We start from the raw sequence: 4705 nt of genomic DNA, 5'->3' as shown, positions 1-4705 counted from the left end.
AGACTAGGGTTGGATAGAGATGGTAAAAACACAGTGAGCTTGATGTAGAGAAAGAAATAGAGTCGGGGAGAGAAAGATAGAGGAGAGAGGGAGAAAGAAAAGAGAGACACACAGAGACAGAAACAGAGAGAATGAATGAGAGAGGCCATCAAGGAAGATGATGAGGGGGAGGCACAGAGAAGGACAGAAGGGAAAGACTCTTAGCCCTTCCCCTCAGCCTGTAGTGGGCTTCTCCTCACTAGGGGGCTTCCAGCAAAAGCCAGATGACACTTACTTAGGCTGCCGTTGAAACGATACTCAGTCAAGCTGGATGAGATGGCCTTTCAGGTCCATTCCTGAAATGAAATGCTAGAAGTGACTGAAAGCCCCCCAATGCCAAGGGGAAAACCCTGGCCAAGGCTTCTTACACCCAAACCCACCCTTCTCCAAAACTTTTCTCTTTCTATATTCTTCACATGACCCCTAACTTCTTACTCTCCCTCACCCCCAATATCTTGTTGTTTCTATGCAAGCATCACCTCTGGCCTAGATTACTGAAACAGCCTCCAAATCGGTCTCCCTGCCTCTAATTGCTCCCTTCTACAACCCCACTCCCACACAGCTGCCAAAGTGATTGTCTGTCATTGCATATCTGACTGTGTCATTCCCCTGACTGGAGTCAACTCCAGTGGTTTTCTTTTGTGTCCAGAATAAAAAACATAAACTCTTCAAAACTTGACCTAAATCTACCCTTCAGGTCTTTGAGGACACTACTGTCTCTTCCCATATGCTTCAGTCAAGCTCTCACAAAGGACACTCCATCATCATGCCTTTGCAATGGCCATCTACCATGCCTGGAATGCACTCTCTTTTCACCTCTGCCTTTCTTCAAGACGCAGTACAAGCACTTCCTTCTACAAAAAGACTTTCCTCATCCTCTCAACAGCTAGGGGTACCCCTCTCAGACTGCTTTGTACCTAACTAAAAGCAGCTGGTGTCACCGTGGATAGAAAGATGAGGCCCGGAACAGAGAAGATCTGAGTTCAAATGTGACTTTGGGCACATTAGCTTAGCTGTGCGGCCCTGGGCAAGTCATTTCACCTCTGTTTGCCTCAGTTTCCTCAACTGTAAAATGGGCATGATAATAGCATCCTCCTCGAAGGATTGTTTTGAGGATCAAATGAGATATTTGCAAAAGCACTTAGCACAGTTCCTGTAGGTACTGTATAAATGCTTATTCCCTTCCCTAAACAACTTAAAATTGATTTGTATTTGTTAATTTTATATTTATTCTGTATGTAATTATATGTGTATTCTTGTCTTTTCCATTAGAATGTAAACACCTTGCAGATAGGAATTGTTTCATTTATTCTTTTATTGATTCATTCATTAACTGATTGTATTTCTCTGCCTGGCACAGAGTAGGCACTTAATAAATGTTTATTGATCACTTGATTACTGTCTTTCTTGCCTGCAAGGTCCTTGCCCTAGAACAGGGGCAGACTTAGGAGTCATGGACGGGTAGGCTGCCTGCTTGTAAGCTGTCTTGCAAAAGAAGGGGAGGAGTCTCTCTCTTATAAAGGGAAGTTTCCCCATTCATACACTGGGATGGAACCACTCAGACCACAGAGGGAAAGAAACCCTCTGCAGAAGGTGACTCAGAGCCTTGGTTTCTCCTTCTGTAAAAAGAGAACAATACCGCCTTCCTTTCCTAATTCACCATTGAAGGTGGCTGGGGTTAGCCCTTCTCCTTCAGGATACTGTACCACACAACCTAGAAAGTCAGGAACCCTGTATTCTAGGCTTGGCCTTACTAGAAGCATGACTGGGAAAATCCTGAGCCTCAATTTCCTCTTTCATACAATGTGGATAATACCCTATGACCTACCTTGGGTAGTAGAGGAAGTGCTTTGTGGAAATGGGAGGTGTCTCTCTGGGGCCTTACGAATCATTTCCAGAAAAGTGTGCCATCACTTTAGATGCCACTGAGGGCGTTGGGTGATCACATCTTTGCCAGGAAGCCTGCCCTGACCACCTTCAACCCACACTGATTCCCCCTTTCCTGACCCCCTACAACATTTCCTGCCTGTATCCCTCATTTGGGCATTTCTATCTGGCTATCCCAAAGGCCTCTCAGACTCAACATGCCTACAAGGGAAATCCTCTTTCCTCCTAAACTTACCCTTCCCCCTAGCTTCTCTATTCTGTTACAGGCAACCTCATCTTCCATTTCCTGAGGATTACAGCCTTAGAGTCACCTTTAATTCTTTCCTCTCCTTCCCCTCTTCCCCCAAAATAGCTGCCAAGTCTGCCTATTCCATTTACTCAACATCCTTTGTATCTGAACTCTTCTCTCCACTCACACGGTCAGCACCATAGCCCGGCCCCACATTACCTCTAGACTAGCGTATTGCGGATAGCCTCCTAACTGGCCTCCCTGCGTCCAGTATCTGTAATCCTTTCTCCTCACCATTGCCAAACTGGTGCATGCCATTCCCCTCCTCAAGAAGCTGCAGTACCTCCCTGTTTCTTAAAATACAAAGTCCTCTACTTAGCATTCAAAGTCCTTTGTAATTTATTTCCCCAGGAGGATGACATTACTCTCCTTTAAGTACTCCACGTTAGCCAAATTGGAAGGAAGGAAACAACACTTTTTAAGGGTTTACTATGTGCCAGTGACAGTGGTGAGCTCTGGGAATACAAATACAAACAAAAAGAAAGTCATTTCCTGCCCTCAAGGGGCTTACATTCTAACGGATTAAGACAACTACAGAAAGCACCAGGGAGGCAGAGGTGAGGTTTTGAAGTACAGAGAAGGTAAGGCACAGGGCCAAGAGAAGATTGAAGGCAGGCCCGCCTGGGCCCCTCCACAGAACGGGGGCTCTTACCAATGGAAGAAGAGGGGTGGGCCTCGCAGAGGAATAGTTTGTGGTGATAGGGCTTGAAGAGTGATGGGCTGCTCCATGGTGCAGAGGGAAGTCTCAGGATGAGCCGGCAGTAGAGTGGGCACAGTTCTGAACTCCAGAAAAAGTCACCAACAGCGCTGGGAGGAGATGCCCACTTGCAACATCCAGGCCGTGTCCTTGCCTGCTCATTGGCATTCCCCCGTGCCTGGAATGCTCTCCCTCCTCACTTCCCCAAACTCCCTATGCATTTTATTCTCCATTTACTTTGAATGTCGTAATAGTATGTAAGCCAGCTAGGGCCAAGACTGCCTCACTTTTGTCTTTGTATCCCGGTGCTGAGCACAGGTGCTTAATGAATACGTGTGGATTAATTGATCGATTTCATATTTGTTCTTGGCTATATAAGCCTTGCACCCTTTCCACTACTTCTCCCAGGGCCTCCTCATGCTTGCTTTCTAATGGCTATACAAAAGGTAGGCCTTCTCCCCTTCCAATCCTTCCCCAACCACTCCTAACAAAGAATAGTTGCTAAACCCTCCCAATGGTCCTTCAAATACATATATCAAGGGGCAGCTGGGTGGCACAGTGGATAGAGCACCGGCCCTGAAATCAGGAAGACCTGAGTTCAAATCTGACCTCAGACCAAACACTTGACACTTGCTAGCTGTGTGACCCTGGGCAAGTCACTTAACCCCAACCGCCTAAAACGAAATAAAACAACAAATACATATATCAAGGCCTTGCTCAGCCTTCTTTTCCTCAAACCATTCTTTGATTTCTCCCCACAATGCTCTTCTGTTCCTCCTAGTCTTTCAGCAGCCCTGTCCTCAAACTTCATGGTGTATTGAGTAGACGAGTAAAGACAAAGTACTTGACTTCAAATCCTGGTTCTGTCATTTAATAACTGTGTGGCTTGGGTTAAATTACTTAAGCTCTCTGGGGCTGTTTGCTCACCTGAAAAAAATAGATGTATGATCCTATGATCCACACTTTCACTACACGGAACCCTACACTGTACTGGTCTGTCCAGCCCCTATCTCCACGTCCTCCCAATACAGTCTCTCTCTGCCACCAGACTGGATGATTGCCACTGTCCCATCCCTTAGGTACTAAAATAAGCCTTCTTATTCTTAGCTCTATGCATGTAACTCATCTGCTCAGAAATCTTCAGTGGTTCCCTTTTGCTCACTATATTCATGTTCATTAATCTGGCCAGGAAAGCTCTCCACATTATGCAGCTTCCCTTCAAAATCTGAGGACATAGCATTACCCACCATGCACTCCTATGCTCCTGCCCGAAACACCCTGGCTCATCCTCCCACACAAAATCCCATCTCTTCTGAGTCTTCCAATAGGTTGGCTCCCAAACCTGAAAAGCCCTTCCTTCCTAATATCCTTAGCATCCTTCAGAGCTCACCTCCTATAGAGGCCTTTCCTGATTTTCTGGTTGCAGGTACCTTCTCCAGCAGCCCCAAATTACATTGTATTTACTTCTATGTGTGCGCACAACATTCCTCTGGATTAGAATGTAAGCTTCTTGAAGGCAGAGACTGTTTCATTTTTCCCAGCACCTAGCCCAGCATGCAGGTAATAAAGCTTGATAGATGGACCAGGGTCTGTGGAAAGCCAGATCCAGTCATTTTTAGGTCAGCATGCACAGGACACGATAGGTCCTTTCACACCGCTCTTCCGAACCCCTGCTTTACCACTCACTACCTCGGTGCCTCTGGGAAAGTCACTTAACTTCTGAGCCTCTATTTCCTCACCTGTAAAGTGATGCCCTCTCAAGTCCCTTCCAAATCCTAGATCTGTGATCCTGC

Source organism: Vombatus ursinus, unplaced genomic scaffold (genome assembly GCF_900497805.2).
Source record: "Vombatus ursinus unplaced genomic scaffold, bare-nosed wombat genome assembly UNPS02014820.1, whole genome shotgun sequence".
Lineage (NCBI taxonomy): Eukaryota > Metazoa > Chordata > Mammalia > Diprotodontia > Vombatidae > Vombatus > Vombatus ursinus.
This window is presented reverse-complemented; position numbering follows the sequence as displayed.